This window comes from Gouania willdenowi, chromosome 4 (assembly GCF_900634775.1).
Source record: "Gouania willdenowi chromosome 4, fGouWil2.1, whole genome shotgun sequence".
Classification (NCBI taxonomy): domain Eukaryota; kingdom Metazoa; phylum Chordata; class Actinopteri; order Blenniiformes; family Gobiesocidae; genus Gouania; species Gouania willdenowi.
Window position 1 is genome coordinate 7,378,068 of NC_041047.1, and position 18,980 is coordinate 7,397,047.

General features: G+C 38.7%; 1 protein-coding gene across 3 annotated transcripts in view; it reads right to left on the reverse strand.

Annotated features, from left to right (window-relative positions):
- The window catches only part of kank4 (KN motif and ankyrin repeat domains 4), a 90,196-nt gene extending 71,806 nt beyond the window's left edge, over positions 1-18,390 (reverse strand). For 2 of the 3 annotated variants that reach the window (XM_028443823.1, XM_028443821.1), the window contains exon 1: positions 18,354-18,390. The gene's annotated coding sequence lies outside the window, so the exon portion shown is untranslated. Of the gene's footprint in view, positions 1-15,789; positions 15,923-18,353 lie in introns of those variants that run through there. The other variant, XM_028443822.1, reaches the window with a different exon arrangement.
- Between the last annotated feature and the right edge of the window lie 590 nt (positions 18,391-18,980).

Sequence of the window (18,980 nt, forward strand, 5' to 3'; positions counted from 1 at the left end):
TACATTACAAAAAAAGTATAAAATCTTTTCCTATTGTAACCAGCAAAAATCAGCTTGCCACATGTTTGAGGGGTTTTAGTCGTGAGACACTTCATCGAATCACACTTGGAACTTTTCCACAATCATTGTTGATACAGGCCTCTCATTTGGTACAATCAGCTGTGCAATGTGTATATTCCAATAAAAGATTACACAATGCTTGCAAATCGTCACTGTTTCACTGTTTCAGGCCTAAAGTAAAAGTTTTATGAGTGGAAGCTTATGGAGCGTCCCATAGCAACCTCCTGCCAGGGACTGACGCTGTGTGCAACTCTTGACAAATCAGCAGATTCAATACTTAAATAAAACAAAATCAGAAGGAGAGTTGGCTGTATTTATGAGCTGGTCCCAAATGTCTGAAGCTTTTATCGCACCTGATAGTGAAAGTAATTCCCAGTGACAGCTGACCCAGTCATCTAATTTGAAGAGGAAAGTCTGCTCTGTTCATTTGTGACTGTGTGGCGGTGCAGCTAGTGATCACAGCAGCAAGAAGAGTAATCACCCACGGGCTGAGTTTTGGCTCCGACGAGCTTTTCATTAACATTGAATAACTCTGACTGTGGTATAATAAAACACACTAAACACTCACAGGACTTTATCCAACAAGGGGGAATGTTCGGCTAGTTTTTCATCTTTCACATTTTTTTTTTGTCTCATTTCCTTTTTTTTCACTCAAATATCTCTTTGCATCTGATTTGTTGGATGAAGAAAAAGATACCCTTGTGTTGCAGGAAGCTGCCGCTGACTGATAGTAATATCTGATTGGAAGGCATACATACATGCAGAGAGAGATAGCAGGAAAAAGTTGCTCAGGAATGCATCACTGACATTATTCCCTCTCGTTCCTCTCCCTAACAGGCCTCCTTGATAGTAGATATGGAAGACTGAACAAGGGTTTCTGTATTCTTCCTCCCTCAGCTCAAACCTTACTTACATTTTGCCTCCAGCCCCACTGCTTTGATCTCCTCCCTCATCAGTTCATTCTCCTTCTTAAAAATAATTTATCAATGTCTTGTTTGGTCCAGAATACATCAGTGAGATGTTAGTCAGGTACGAACCCAGCAGGTCTCTCAGATCTATGGACACAGGTCAGATAGTGGAGACCAGAGCTCACAGTAAACATGGTGATGCTGCTTTTAGTTGTTATGCTGCAAAGAAGTGGAACAAACTGCAGCAGAGCTGAAGTCAGCATCTAATGTGAACATTATTAAATCAAAGTTAAAGGCACTTTTTTTCTCTACTACGTAATTTTTGGTCATGTTGTTGATGTAATGTGTTTGTTGATGATTTTAATTGATTTTACTGATGATTTTAAATGTTCTTATTGATTTTAAACAATTGAATGTTTTATCATGTAAAGCACATTGAGTTGCCTTGTGTATGAAATGCGCTATACAAATAAATTTGCCTTGCCTTGCCTTTATCATCATTCATTTATGAATGTCTTTGCTTTCTTGTTCATTAATGTAGTTTGGTGGATGATGCTTACAGTTTAATACACTAGAGGATCCCTATCTGTCAAGTAAAACATTTTCTACTGGCAGAATGAAAGGCATACCGAGCTGATTAGAAATCAGGGGCTATCCGTTATCTGATTGGCTGACATAGAGAGCTGTTGGGGGTGTTTAGTTACCGGGGAGAACTGAGAGATAATGGCGCAGTGTCAGCAACTTGTGAAGCTACGGATATTATAAGGATAGAAGAAGAGAGTCAGGTGCACGTCATGTTAATGTTTTCCCCCTGGGTGTCATTACATGTTTTTATTATTAAACTCTCATAGTAATGTGAATGTCCCATGAGATGAAAGGAATAACACTGTATGATTGCAATTAGATACACGCTATTGATTATTTTACTGTTTGAGTATTAAAATTGTCACATAAATATAGTCTTTCCTCTGGATGCTAAAATAAAAAAAGAGTCAATTTACCTAATTTACCAATGTTGTGTGTGTGCTACTCATTCTGTGTTTAAACCTATATTTTAAAATTATTTACAGAGAAGACTGTACACTACATACAATGGTATCAGAAAATTACGTATTACATACTGTCAAAGTGTGTCTGTTTAAACACAGATTTGAAAAAAAATGTCTTGCTTCTAAACATGAAGCCAAAGGGACAACTCTGATTTTCTCTCCTTTTCTCTCTTTTATTTTCTTGAAGTTCTAAAATGGTACCAGAATAGGTTGATAACCTTAGACAAACAGTAAAGGACACTCATTAGTATTTTACAAACAACCAAAGAAAATCTCTCTTGTTTACAAATTTCATAACCAACTAAACCATAGTGCAAACACTTTGCCACTGGCAGTGATAAAATAAACTTTCCAAATACTTTTTGTTTTTTCTCGATTTAAAAAAAATTAAAAAAAAACAAAAGCATTTTTTAAACTCGACTTCAGATTTCTTCTAGAAAAGTCATTCACAATTGGATTCCTACCAGTTGCGTCTTCATAAGTTTGTGCCTTCTCAGTTGGTCAAAAGGCCCATTGAACAAACTCCTATCTCCTTTCCTCTCCACTTTTCCTTAACCCCGTGGAAGATGTTACAGAGTTAAGGAAAGGTGTTAGGAGAGGAGTTAGGAAAAGGTGATCACTCAGGTGGCCTGGGATTGTCTTGGGATCCACCCACAGGAGGATGCTGCCCGTGACCCAGACCAGAATAAGTGGTAGATGACGAAACAGAATGGCGTTCTCTTTGTTTCAGTTTCTTTTTCTTTTTTTTCTTTAATCAGATTTCAATAATGTAATCTTCAATTTTAATGCTAAGTTGTTCAGAGATGCTAGATTTAAACATGAAAGAAAGGCTGTATATTCTTGGCTCTGACTGACAGCATGAAGAGGCTTCTCTGATTATGACTGCCTGATTCAAGTTTTTCATAAAGGCTCTGCTGGTATGAGTGCTGCAATCTAGCCTGATTGTGTCATTGTGCCACCTGCTCCTTCCATATACTCCCTCTCTTGTGGGGTTCATTCACTTTCCCGAGTCTGGTTCGGCCTAAAAAAAGGTAGTAAATGATGCAGCACTTGTCTGCCCCAGTTGTGTTTCTCAACTACTTTTGGGCAAAAACTGTTTGCCAGTGGGCCGATTATAATCCACTAAATTGTAGCCTCCTGCAATGCTTTTTTTTTTTTTATTTAAAAGTATCTAAAAATACTAATTTCTTCTGGGGGTGTTTGCACATGCTTTACCTGTTGCTGTACCTGACATCTGTTGGTTTTCAGTCTGGCAAATCTGCTGTGTTTATTTGCTTAATCCCGCCTGCCTGTCACAGAATCAATGCATCACCCTTTATGAACCACCTCTTTAATCACATTAGGATCCTGTTACTCATTCCCGGGATTTTGTACTTACGACTTAACATGGCAGCTCTATTACTTCTGTAAGCACATAAAAATCTATTACTTTTAGAGGCTGCTAAATACATTTTGGAGACAGCCTAATTAAGATAAAATTAAAAATGCACCATATTTCTGGAGAAGGCATATGTTTACAAAATATTGAGCATGTATATAACAAACCAATACTCTGTAATTACATCCTTCTTGTTCCGACTTCACTGCCAGTTTAGAATATGACTAAAATACAAAATAAAGTTTGAAAGCCTTCTAATTTTACATAATAATTAGTCAATCTCCAAGAGTGCCTTACCAGGAAGGACCAACTTCTATCCTGGAGTTCCCCTGGCCACCATGTTTGACACGCCTCCACCGCTAATTGTGAGAATCCTATAAAACCTTCTCACAATTGAGATAATTTTTCTTTAGTGTTATTATAAAAATTTTGTGCGATTCCAACAAACCGGGATACCCCAGTGCACAAAATATCAAGGTCACAACCCTGCTTTATCCTGGTGTTTTTCATAAGTTTAACGGTTATTAAACATTTCCATTTTAAGGCCAGGAAGAATGCTGACTCAGGGATTAGAATGATTCTGAAGCATTATGTGGAGGATTTAACTGACAATTATGACGGTTATACTGACTCGAGAAAACCCCTCAGAGTTAACTTGTTATCAGGCTTTCTGCACCACATCATCATTCATTAATTTCAGGTCCACGGCACACCTCCCTTAGAAAATGTCTTTGGCTCTGTACAGCAATCCATTTCAAACCAAAATACATTCGCTGGTAGGAAAGCAGTGGAGACTGGCAGGGGTTCCTGTGATTGATTGCACTTAGATGAACAAAAGCAAGGCTCGGTTTGGGAGAAGAAGAGCAGAAATTTGAACCCGATAGGCACTTGAGATGCAGAAGATCAATGTAATGCCCACATTTGCCTTGAATACTCTTTACTATTGTGTTTGTTCTCTTTTAGTCCCAGTTTCCTTCTTTCTGTCCCTTTTCTCTCTTTGTGTTTCCCCATGTTTTGCTGGCAGTGAAGGAAAAACCTTCAAATCTGTGGTTTCATGCTTCTTTGTCTGTAATTTGTAGATTGTTTGTGGTTCTTCTCTCTCATTATGCACGGATCCAAAATCTAGCTTTGGTAGTTAATGTAAGTTTTCTTGTATCAGTACATCTGCAAATCAGTCCATCCTATTAAATCCAAGTTAAAGGCACTCTTATTCTCTATTGCAAATGACTGAGAGGGAGATCATGCTTATTTAATGTTTTTACTGCCGACTTTATTGTTCTTATGGATTTTTAAGCTGTTTAATGTTTTCTGTTTGACTTTTTTGATCATGTAAAGCACATTGAAATACCTTATGCATGTAATGTGCTATACAAATACATTTCCTTTGCCTATAAAGACTTTAATTGGCTTCAATCACAGACACACACGTGTTCACCCACTATCGGTGAAACATGATTACCACAAGGAAACCAACCAAAGCAAGAAAGAACAGAGAGAACATGTGTCCACCAGAGGTCAAACCTCAGATTCACAGGAGCTTCTTACTTCATGTAAGTAAATCTGCTTCACAAGATCAGAAAATCTGAGCCGGGAACAACCAAATAGATTTCCAGTACGTGACTATAAATGTTTTAGCAGCTCCGACGAAAAGCCGTGAGAATGTGAAATGCACAAGCACTTGCTCACAGGTGAAGGAGCAGACCGAACTCAGGGCTCATTAAATCCAAGTCAGGCAGCAGCTCCACTGAGACCCAACACTCTCAGCCTCACATGAAAAAGACGCTGACTGGGATCAATGTGAAAAAAAAAAACATATGCTAGTTTTCACAAACATCGATACATGTGATGAGGAGGTGTTTTTACTCAGACGCACACAAGAAGAAATGCAGGTATGTGCACCAGTGACGCAGTCATCTGTTTATCTACATTCCTGAGCATCATGCAAACCATTAGAACGAGACACATGCAGTCAGCTTGAGAAATGGGAGGAACATCAAACAACTGCTGTGTCCACACACGCACTCTTCTACAGAGAAAAAAAGAAACTATCACATCTCTATGCACAATGGAATCTCATCACTTTTACCCTGTCTGCAAGATCCCTATTAGCACTTCTTTCTTCCAAATATGTATGTGCTTCTTTTGATCCCGGAAAGCACTGCGTATCTAAGGAACAACCGATATGAGGAAAGGAATGTCTTCTAAGAACAAGTAGAGTGAAAGCACAATATAAAAAGACAGAGAATCAGATTTCCTCTCTGGTGTTCAGACAAGTGACATAAAAGTTTCATGAGAAACACAAGTTTTCAGAGCGGAGACATGCGTTCAGGATGTTCTGAGTTTGATGCTGGGGATTATGAGGAAATATAATCCATCGCCAAGTTTTCTCAGGTGCACCAAAGCCAACCTTCCCCAACGTTTGGCTGTTCGAGTGTCACTCTATGAGTAACACGATTAAAAAGTAATACAAAAATGCTAAATATTAGAATAAACAAATACCTAAACAGATCATGTCCCTTCACACTAACTTGCCAATACAACAAGAATACCCACGGATCGGCCAAAAAATAGCTTTGAGTAATTTTAGTATTCAAGATACTTTTTGTGGATTATTTATTCCTTTTTTTCAGTTTCTTTTAGAGATACTCATATTTAGTGTAGTAATTCAATGTGTGCATGAAATTAAATACTTTTTCATATCAGAGAGGGGAAACAGCAACGTACAAATACTGACACTAAAACAATACGATACCCATCACAAGAATGCACTTTAGATGATTGCTCTAAAGCTGAAATATAAAACTTTGTTACTAATTCATGTAAGAAATGCCTGGACTAATATCTTTTTTTATGTGGGCATTGCCTTTTTGGAGATTTTAGCCAATCAGCATTCACATATTGATGTTGTCGTCACGTCAAGCTAACTACGGTGAAGCAGCATTTCAATCTGACACTATGGAGGAACATAACGGTGGATGGATTTCACCAGGAAATGAGAAATGTGGCTTTGAAAATGTCTGGAAGAAGGAAGGAAGTCTACGCTACCATGGCAACCATTGGATGCCTTTAACCTCATTAAACCAGCGTGAGGAACATGAATGAAGCACTTCTTGCAGTAATCACTACGTCATAGTTTTTTCAAACATGTTGACCTCCAGAAGCATTGATTTCTTCAGAATCAGAAAAGTTTTTTATTCACCAAGTACAGTTTGAAATAGCACAAGGAATTTTACTTGGCAGTTGGTGTGAAGAGACAATGTGCACCAACATACAGAGAAAGATATCTTGCTTAGATGAGAAGTAGAAAACAGTAGGTAAGATGAGTGGAAAAAAGACATGACCCAAACTATGCCCCTTTAGTAGGGATGTAACAATTAATCGTAAGGCAGCTAAAAATCGATTCATAGGTATCACGGTTCACATTGATGCTTCGAAAATTGAATCGCAGTACTTTTTTTAAATAAACCCTATATATTTATCCTCGTCCAATAGTGTAGGCAGCGGGCGGAATCTGCAACTACTTTCTTTCTGGTCGCCTTCTACTCTTAAACATGTTCATAAATGATTCCTTACCCCTTTAGTATCGAAAGAATATCTGTAATATTACGTGAATATCTGTATAAGTCACGTTTTTCTATTAACTCTGTTTGGTCCAAACAAATATCTGACGTAAATACAATGCAGACCGTTTTTTTTTTTTTTTTTTAAGTCCAATTGTTAAGGCACAAAATACATTTTCAGTTGCACTTTTAAAAAGAAAAGGAACTATTATGTAGTTTTGCATTGTTTACTATAGAACCAGAATTTAAATTAATAGGCTTCTTCTTCATTTGTATTATTCCTTTATTTTAGAGTTAGATTGTCTTGTTTTGAATAGTTTATCAAGGGATTCTTTTGACACTGCAATATAAAAGAAAAACTACTGTATTTTCTAGTTTTTTCAGTCATCGTTTGTCTACAGTCACATTTTGTAAAATAAATCTTGAGAGAATCGTATCGTGAATCCAGTATCGTGAATCGAATCTTATCGTTATTGTAGTTGCGTGAATCGTTACATCCCTACCTTTTAGTGAGGGGCACAGTGTGGGAGTAGGAAAAAAACACTCCTCAGCACATAGAAGTACAAAAAAACACAGTTACAACAGCAAAATTCGAGGACATAGCACATATGGGCAGGGAGGGGGGAACTTGTGGAGGGAAGGATTGCAGCCAGTCGCTGGGGGGCGGGCAAGCAACCATATGCACGCGTATCGTCTCACCCCTCCTGCTGCCACTACGTGGGAGGGAGGAGGGACGGAGGGCCAACGAAGGCGTTGAGTCAAGGATGTTAGTGTAGATGAGTTTGTGTATGTGTATGAGTGAGCCTGTTCGCTTCATCTCTGCACAGTTCTCTTTATAGCCTATATTTGTACTTTCTATGTGACCTGTTTATTAAGGTAAAAAAAACTATCTACAATATGGTCAATAAAAACTATGACAATGTGTTAGTTAATGTTCATCAAGAATATTACTGACAAATGTAACAAAATCGTATTAGGTTTATCCATGTACTTCTGTACAATTCAAACACTCTGAAACATTGAGTGGTGTGCTCTCACACAAATACACACAGCTAACATTTGAACTTCCACAGGGAGCGGTCACCTCCAACAACACTAGAGCAGGAAGTTCGCACCCAGCCAATTAAAACACGGCGTTTAATGGCGAAGGTTCCATAAAGGAAGTCCCATGTTCCCCTCTGCGCTCTTTCCTTCTCTCAGCACGGACTGTGTTTTTTCCTGCCTGTCAATGCCAGGAACACATTAAGGAGAAGCTGTTGGGGATCAACAGTGGGGAGACAATGCGAGGATGGACGGGGCCATTGTTCTTTAACGTGGCTCCTTAAAAGATGTCCGGCTGTGCTTCGCTTTTTCCTGACTGAGGTGAATGTGAGGATCCAACTTTACTTTTAACATGAAAACCTCAGTGTGCTCTGAGTGAACTCGAGAACAATGAGATTCACAACAGTCCGGGGCACCATTTGCAAACTACAGTAAAGCAGCAGCAAGGATTGGGAGAGGTCACTTCTGCAGCTTCAAAACAAAAACAACCTTCCACATTGGGCTGGGTGATATATCGAGGTTCAAGATATATCAAGTTTTTTAATTTGGCAATATAGAAAAATACTATACTGCCTATAGTGATATATATATAAAGCTAATTTTGTATCAAAATACCTGTTTTTGGAGTTGCTGCTTTCTCTACTTCTCAGAACAGCACAAAAAGTACAGTTAGATGGATTGCTGAGTGCATCCTAACCCAGACCCTACATTAAACAAGTCACACTACAGAACTCACTCACGTGCTGTCCCTTATAGGAGAAAACGCCTAACGCCTAAAGTGGCACATATTGTGCAGCTGTTAGTTAATAAATGCGCCTGCGTGGTATTTTGTATCAGAAAATGTAAACCAGAAATGTTTTTCTGGTAAGACTTTATTTTAAGAGAGAGAGATATGAGTTTTGGTGCATATTGTCAAGCCCTACTTCCAGAACCTGAAACTGAAGAACAAGGCAGCATCTTACAGTGTTGTTCCTCTGATATGAATGTCCTCCCCAGTGACCAACTTCAGCCCACCTCAGTGACCCCCCGTCCAGCTAAACTCACCCACTCATGAAAACACTTCTATCATTGTTAGGTTTGAACTTTGAAGACAAAGCAAATCTGTTTTTTTTTTGTTACTAGCCCAACTGTTTCCTTATTACAGTCAGTAATGAGCTACATATATTCATTGAGATAAAATACCAACTCTGTTTTGTTTTCTTTAAAACAGCTTCTTTTATATGAGCTCATCTCGAGTGAATGACTTTGTTGATCATCAACTTTGTCGAAACATTTAATGCGATGCAGAAATCCTGCTTTTTTTTTTTTTTTTTTAACAAATGAGAAATCATTTGCAGCAGACAACTCATCTACTAACAGTGCATATTTCATGGTGTAAAGTGCATCTTACTTTTGAAGAATATCTCTTATCAGAAACTGGCACAAACTGGTCTGAACAAAGAAAGAACAATCCCCATCGGTCAAATCCCTGTGCACATTTCAACCAAATGAGGCACCTTTGAATACAAAATATGCTTGCAGAGGGAAAAAGGATTTCTGCCTACTTTGGCAATGGCTTCAATGCTGACTGGCCTCTTTCCAAAGGTGGACTGAATTCGCCTCAGCCACAACAAAATCCTGAATAGTCTGGAAACAGAAGAGCTGACGCCTGCACACACGCACACTTCTCTATTTATCAAAGGTAAACAGTTTGCTTTGAGTTTGGCAAGTTTACTTTTTTTAATTTTATTTCACACCCGTTTGCTGTTTTCTAACATTTAATTTCCTTTCTCTCTGTGGTTTCTTTTTGTTGTTTACTTTCATTTCTTTACTTGAATTTATTGGGTTCTGTCCTGTTTTCAGAACGTCAAATGGTTTTCTATAACCCAGTTCTCAACGGGCGCGAAGCAGAGGTACACCCAGGAAAAAGTGCCAGTTCATCGCAGGGCACACAGACATATTCCATTTTCCTCCCCCAGTAAAAGAACATCTTAGGAAACAGACGGAATAATCAATCTGACATGGCAAAAGCAAACTGACCGTTTCTTTTTTCCTCTCCCTTTATTTCAAATCAGGCCCCAACATGACACAGAAAAGCCTCTCATGCATGTTTTAGTACACCCATTTACACCCCATTTTTCACTAAAAAACGGGTGATTGAAAATCGAAGTGTGACAATCGGACAAATATGTCCAATTGCCCCAATAATACTGTTGAAAATCACTGGCTACGGGTTTTATGAGTGATCATGTTATATTGTGATTGAAAATGAATGCAGAGCTTCATCTGAAGTGTGTTTTAATGTGTTGTGATGAACAAGTGGTTCAAATAATTATGAATGCATTCAAATGTGAAAAAACTCAGGTACAAAGACAGGTTTAGCAGTTGGTGTATTAGCTGAACTGGTGATGGTTTTACCTGCTGACAAGTCACAGCAGAAGCATCTACAGTCACACGGCTATGAGTGATTTTGACAGTGATTCACTGGTTGGCGGTAATCTAAGATTTCATAAATAATGTTTTGGGTCCATATCACACATTTCCATGGGATTTTTTCCATCAACAGTGTGGCTAATGTCGCTCTTGCAATGTAAACTTGCGTGATTTCAGTGTCACCATCCTGATTTTGTAAATCATGTGAAAAGTAGTTGACTATCAACAATATTTAGCATGTTTGGTAAGATTCCTGGAATTTTAAAAGCCAGTAAAGTCGTCTAAACAGTAAAATATGATGAAATTGAAACTAAGAATAGTAAAGTGACGTGGAAAAGGGTAAACTCTGAAACGTAATTTGGTCATTTCTGAAACGGACAATCGGAGGCCCTACTAACTTAGGTTTATTGGATACTTCAAATGCCTTTGTAATGGCTACTTGCGTGTCTGTTATTTGATCTAAATTTGTGTTAGTTGTAATGTATCGGTGTTGGCTGAAGCTGTGGTTTAGAGGTCAGTGGAGCAGTGAGCTGCAAACACCGATAGGAAAGCTTGAGGAAAAAGTAATGATGCAAAGTTCTGAGGGAACAAGGATCCCAAAGAAAGAACGTCGTGAGTCTCCTGGCTCTATAAAGCTGCAGTATGTAAGTTTTTGTTGTGGCTTTATTTGGTCTAAAATCCATACTAACCTTTGCGCATATTGTTATTCAAAGTGTTATATGAGGACACTAGACTTTTGCTCCTTCTCTTGAAATCCAGGAGAGTGTTGTGACTATTCAGCCAACCAGATATCTTTCTACAAATAGAGTGCTACATGAGCTGTTTTGGGTGTTACTGTTGGCTGCCCGGTTAAAGTTGATGCGCAGTCCTGTATTCTGCAGTCAAGTACAGGAGTCTCCAGCAGGAGAAAGTACCCATTGCGCTTTAGACACAACGGTTACACGGCAAAGCAAGCATAAAAAGGTCCACGCAGACCTCTGTGACTGTGCAGGGTCCCCCCCACTTACTGGTTTCAGAGGGAGAATGAGAACAGATGGGATACATTGCATGTAAACTCAAGAGAAGTATATAAAAAAAAACAGACAATTAATTTTGCAGTCTGGATGAGGAGTGGTGTGGGTCACTCTGCTCTGAGTGGCAGCTGGGATCACTGCAGCCGCCTGTAAGCTTGTGGATAGGAAGGAGCTTATGGCAACAGCCGCTGCTCAGGACAGTAACTACAGAATACTTGCTTTCATGTCAGAGTCTCTAAAACTCCCCAATAACACACTATAAAGTTCCCACATACTGCAGCTTTAAGGAGGACTTCTTTGTTTGTCAAAGGTGAAGAGTTTAGGGTTCTGAACTTACTTCTTCAGGCCAAGTACGCACACAACGTAATGATTATGTGTGGGCAAACAAAGCCTTTCAAAGGTTCCATTAAAGCTTGGGGAAACTATAAATATGAAAGTCTGGAGCTCAACCATTCGAGCCACACAAACATCAGTTGGCATCAGACGTCTTCGCACATGCTCACCAGGCGAGTTATTGGTCATCTCAGCGTTAGACGTGCTTCTGTACGCACGCCAGATGCGGGCTGTGTGCCATGTAGTTTGTTGTGAGTTGATCTGACAGCAAACTGTGCAAGAACAAACTGGAATAATTATTGCTGTGATCATCACACACAACACAGACATGCAGTGCGAGGGGTTGAAGAGAGGAAGGCATGACGTGTTTCTATGGTTGACAGAGTAGAGTTCCATGTGCTCTGCTCTTTGTAACAGTCGCCATCCTCAGATGCTCAGTAGAGTGCTTTAAATATTCACAGCAGGATGTGTGTGTCTGTGTGTGTGTGTGTGTGTGTGTGTGTGCGCGCGCGCGTGTGTGTGTGCACGCTTCATTATCCTTACCATCAGATGAGGCTGTGAGGCGCTACCTACAGGCGCCCTAATTGTCTGCACACTTCTGTACTTTACATCCCTCTTCTATACCTGCACGTCTGAGTGATGGATGCGAGGGGTTATTATAAACCAATCCTAGCGGTAAATCCTGAAGACACAAGGCACAGCACATCCTGGACCGCTCACCAAACCATCATACACACAAACCCAGTTTAAATGCAATCACTAATTGACTCCTACAGTCATTTCAGGGCTGGAAATAACCTTAAATACAAGTTTTTGGGAGAAAACTCTGAATGACAGTATGATAATTTTGCTGGAATTACTAACAAAAATAATACTTATTTAAACCTTTGGTTCAAGGTTTCTGCGTAATATTTTAAATTAGGTTTCTGGAAGATGGAAGGAGAATAGGTCATTTTAATGCTTTTATGAAGTTATTAGAATGAAAATGTAACTTGTAATGCAATGTATTCCCTGTAATGTACTGTACTGTCCACAGTAAGTTTACTTCAGCTTGATTGGACAAATCGCGGCAACAGAAAGTCTTTTGGGCCCCCTGCTTAGTGTCCGGGGGTTGCTTCCTGGTCTTTGCAGGTTTTTACTGTTTTTCTGACATATGTCAGGGAAGACAGTGATTGACTGTAAAGGGTTGCTAGAAAAATAGAATAAAATAGGAAATTGAACAGACCGCAATACTGGGAAATGGGAATAGGTTAGTGTTAGTAAGTGTGGGTGTTTGATGTGTGGTGTTGGTCTCTTTCTAGTAATTATGTAATTCATACTGTATATATTTGTGTTAAAAATAATGGGTTGTTTTTTTAACAAAGTCAGTTCTGGTCAGACTGCCCTAAGCAGGCCAGGCAGATACCATCGTACACTAATAGCATTCCCCAAGGTCTCTGCCTGAAGAGGCTCTGTTATGTTATTACTTCCGCTATCAGCAACATACATAACCCTGAGAGCACTGAAGAGCAGCAGAGTCACTGATACACACACGCTGAAAGTTTGTTTACCTCAGAATCATATTCCCCAAAAAAACCTTTGGCCAAATAAACCCTGTGTCCACATCTGACCAGCAACCCTAAAGCTCGACTCCGTCTCATTTTATCCAAACCGCCACAAGTTTTCACATACATGGTACTGCATTTTTCTCAAAGAACTAAAAGCAGCAATAATAATTAACGGGATTTAGTTCACTAGAATCATTGTTCATAATCTGAAATTATTTATTCCAGGTACCAATAGCACAAACCCACTTCTCCACTTCAAGGCAATTTATCTTTTCAAAAACTACAGTTCAAAACTTAATTCACGATAAACAAAAAACCAGCTTGGGAAATCAGGATTTTAATTAACATTTTATGAGAATTAAATAGAAAAAAAACAAGTTTAGATCTTCTTTCTGATTTGGCTTAAGTCGCATATCAAACATTCCACATTGTTATCAATAGTCAATGGCTTTTATATGAATATGAGTCCTAAAAACAGCCATTTTTGCCTGTATTTCTTTCCTGGAACATCCACAATTTACAAATGCATGACTTCATGCGACAGAGATCATTAGTAAACGGCACATCTCAGCACCATTACAGTGAATGCCGCTGACAGCCACCAACCCTTCAGCTGCTCTGACTCACCTCTCCACACCTCAGAGGAAATCACACTGATGCTCACACACAGGCAAAAATAAACACTGCCAAAGGATTGTATATGCAAACGTGGTTTGGCTGCACCGTAGCGGATAATCTGGGTGCAATAGAAGGGAACCGTAGGGAACAAAAGGGGAGACAATAGCAGTAAAATCAGAAGGGAGATGCAACACAATAGCAGTCAGAGCACAAGTTCATCACTACTAAAAAACTGACACAATTTGTCATTTCTTTCATCATCTCATTTGACATCAAATATAGTCACACTTATCATGTATAACAGAATTAAAGCATAATTTACAAACAGTGGAGGGACCAATTAAATATTTCATTTTTTAGTACATTTTTTTTTTTGTCAAACATCTAAATCAGTGGTTCTCAAACCTCCTCAAATATCCTCTCTTTTATTTCTGAATCCACGTACCCGATTTGTCCGACTACAACATTTTGCTCAGAATACTTTGAAAAAAAAAACATATTAGAGAGACCTATTAAATATTTAATATTTTAGTACTAATTAAAAAATAATAATAATAATAATAATAATAATAACAATAATGTCTAAATCATTGGTTCTCAAACCTCTTTAGCTCCAGTACCTACTTTCTCTTATTTCTGAATCCAAGTACCCCGTGAGTCCATCATTTTGCTCTGAAAACTTTGGGGGAAAAAAAATCTATAGAGCATAATGAAAAACTATAATGGAATGAATCTCAATTTATTATTACTAAAGAATCTTATTTTGTAAATAGGTGAAATGAAACATTATTTAGTGCCTCCTGAATACCTGTATTTCTATCGTTTTTAACGCTTTCATTTATTAATGTTTAACTTTCTCTTTTCTGCACAAGAGCTTCCACTGATGGTGATTGTCTTTTCTCATGATGCAAGGCTTCATTCTGTCAGTCTGTGCTTTCTGCAAAAGGTGCAAACCTTCGGAACTCTCTACGCACTCAACTAAAGTTACAGACCAACAGCAAAGGACTCAAACAATGGCTGAAATCAAAACAACAGAGCTCACATGAATACTTTTAACTGCTTGCTTGACCATGTTGCCTTTGCTTTGTAACTAGTGTATGGCTGTGGTCCAAATGGCACACTCTGTACTACACACTAAAAACTCAATGAGTATATACTGTCTACTATATATAATTTGTATGGTTAAGAGGATTAGAATGATGACTGTTCCCACTGAAGTACATATACTTCCAAGTTTCCCAAGATGCATTTGGATCCTACTTTCAGAGCTTTGAAAGTTCTGAAAACATCTGAAGTGAAAAAGTGACCAAGTAGAATATCAACGTGTACTTATTTGATCCATAAAACTCGCAGAAACACATTTCATACCGACATTTCGGTTCATGTCATTGTCATACTGACAAAACTTCCGGTTAACTTCAAAACAAAAGGCCCTATTTACAAAAGGGTTAAAAATAAATAAATATAAAAACTAATGGAAGACAAGAAAAGATGCTTTTGTTTTGAAAAAAGGATGTTCTATTATTAGCTTGAAGCCGTTCCCAGTACAATTTTAAGTTCCGCTTGAACTGCATCATGGGACAGTTGAGTATGACTAGTGTGCTCATCATGCATACTTCAAAAATGTCCCGGGAATTTCTCACATACTGAATCTTTCCATACTATCTAATGTGAATGCACTACATACTCATTTTGATGTCAGACTTAGTATGAGTGGGATAGTATGACATTTGGTGTTGTGATGTTATTGAACACTTTTTACTACTACTAAAGCCTCCCTTGGACAAGTGGACAAACAAACTGTATCAAAAATAATTGTTCTAAACAGTTAAATGAAATACATAAAATGAAAACAACTCGCTTCCCTTACCTCTGTCCTCTGGGACACTACATCAAGCTGCCTTTCTACGTGGGTTTGTGTAAATATATCCTGGACGGTGATGAATAGCGGGTGAGTGCTACGCTAGAGGCCAGACATGCCGGCTGACACAGGAGAGCAGCGAGAGTTTAGAGCAGACTGAGTGGGATGGAGGAGTTGCTGCTTCCTCACATCAGCGTGGATGGGCGGGATACACCCACCGCCCTCTGTGCGCTGGGAACATGAGTGGCTCAGATGCTCTCAAGTATGCAGAGGGAGAGAGAGAGAGAGAGAGGGAGGAAGAACCATGGCCAGCCTGAGATCCTACCTAAATCTGTGCACATGTGCATGTTAGATAATGAAAGCATGCCTAGATTCATAAAGGATCTAATTATCTCACGTTCACTGGCACACGCATATATGCAACCACACGCTCAGTGGAGCAGAACCGATGAGAAATGCCTGATGGCAACTAAAAACCGAACCAGCTGATGTGACGACAAAAACCCACAGTGATGATGAGAGCCACTTAGAAGCCCACATGTGGTGTGGAGGTGATGATGTTTGTAATAAACTCAATAAACTGCACAAATGAGTTAGTTGTGTTTGCTTTGAAATCTAACAATGCTTTATAATTCCAGAAAGTTCATTTTTCTTCTTTTTTTTAAATAATAGGTTATAGTTTAATTTATATTCATTCAGACAATTTTTTCAGAGAATTTACTTTGAAATCTAGTTTAATCTCCTGACATGTTACAACTGCCAACTATCAGTCTTCCTCAGAGGCATCTACTGATGTCTTTGACAGGGTTCCATCAGGCGACAGGGGGGGCATGGCCAGCCTGAGAGAACTCTGAAGTTGGCCACGCCCAGAAACACATCAAAACGATCAGTAGATGCCTCTGAGGAAGACTGACAGTTGGCAGTTAAAACATGTCAGGAGATTAAAGTCATTTTCAAAGTAAATTTCCTGAAATACAGTTGTCTGAAAAAATGAAACCTTAATATATTACCAACAATGATTTCTAAACTACTCATGTGCATTTTATTGTGAAAATACTGCAGAATAAATTGAAGTGCAATCACATTTAGCTTCTAAATGGGGTTTAAACAGCCTTTTTTTTTCTGCAAACCTTGAATTTTCATAAATAAAATAAAACAGTAGCATTTTCACTTTCAGTGCATTGACAATATACCATGTTTAGAAAAGCAAAACAATTAACAATAGACTTCAAAGTCAGGATCACAACTCAATATTAATGACATAAAATATTTTTTGTCTATATTAAACGTACATTATACAGAGATTTATATTTTGGCAATATAGGAAATTAGGTGTTGCTGCTTTCGTTACGTCTCAGAATAGCATTGAAAGCTCAGTTAGATGGATCTCTGAGTGCATCCTAACCCTGCTGTTCCCCTAAACAAGCCACACTACAGAACTCACTCACATGTACTGTCTCTTAGAGGAGTAAAAGTCAAAAGTGGCACATGTTGTGTAGCTTTATTGCGCCAAAAATATTGAGATTTATATCGTATGTCACCATTTTGAGGAAAACATATTGAGATGTGAATTTTGGTCCATATTGCCCAGCCCTACCACCATGTACACACGTGCACCGTGCACACAGGTATGCATGTATGACTGGTGCACACACATACCTCTTGCACAGGTTCACAGGCATTGAAACACTTCCATGTTTGACAATACACATCTGACGCCTGTGAGCAATGGAAACACACCCTGTGTGTGTTTCACTGGTATTTGGGCAATGATGGCAGAGGCTCAGCCTTCTCCTGGGAAATGTATGTTATCAGGACGTGCTGAGGGCAGTGGAGTATAGGGTAATCCTCCTCCATAATGCATCTCCTGGTTAGGATTTAGATCGGATGCACAATGTAACAGCAGTGCCTGTTATTATTAAATCTGAGTGAATTGCATTCAGGTTGTTATACTTCTAGGTAAATGCATTTCTTTGTACAACATGGATGTGGTTTGGTCTAAAATGGGTTTAACCTATTAGGAAATAGAAGCTGCTGATGCTGCTGAATCCACATGAAGGCTGGAGATGAGAGGTTTCCACAGGATTCAGTCTGAGGATGCACACAGTCTATTCTCATGGACCACTCTTATATCAGCATTCTTATTAGGACAATATCACCCCAAACATACATTTGAAATCAAAACCAGACTAAAATAGCACTCCTGTGTGTTCACTGAGCTGATGTTGTCCACTGGTTCCTGCACATATATCGGTGCATTCTGCTGCTGACTGAGCAACCCTTTCTGCAGCAGAACCAGGCGAACATGGTCCAGTCTCCACCATCACCATCGCTGAAGGCCATTCTGGCTCAGTGAACGACTAGAAGCAAACACCTGGCCCATATTTCTGCTGCATTCAAGTGCTGGGATGCTCCGTGCATCGTAAAAACGCACAGCAACAACAGCACCACAGTCAGCCTTATTATTAAATACAGCTGATAGTAACCAACACGCAGAATTCAAACAGGAACATGAACGGGAGACGCTGGGCTGAGCCTCTGAGAAATGAAGTGAAATGTGAGCCGTGTCTTACCGTTGATCCGTGGATGGCAGCCTGAGGACTGAATGAGTGGATGGATGTGAGTGAGAATGATGCTGGACTCTGGAGCTCAACGTCCGCTTTATATGACAACATCACCACCTGCAGGCAGAGAGTGGACAGTGTAACAGTGTCCAATATTTCACTGTTGGTTTTTACAATTATAGAATATTTATGGAAGCCCGTTTCCGCCACTAAAAAAAATGAAAAAATCACCAAGGAAAGTCATAATTATGGGAAACAAAGTCATAATTATGAGATAGAAAGTCATAATTATGAGAAAGAAAGTCATAATTATGAGAAACAAAGTCATAATTATGAGATAGAAAGTCATAAGTATGAGTTAGTAAAGTCATAATTATGAGATAGAAAGTCATAATTATGAGAAAGAAAGTCATAATTATGAGATAGAAAGTCATAATTATGAGAAAGAAAGTCATAACTATGAGATAGAAAATCATAAGTATGAGTTAGTAAAGTCATAATTATGAGATAGAAAGTCATAATTATGAGAAAGAAAGTCATAATTATGAGATAGAAAGTCATAATTATGAGAAAGAAAGTCATAACTATGAGATAGAAAATCATAAGTATGAGTTAGTAAAGTCATAATTATGAGAT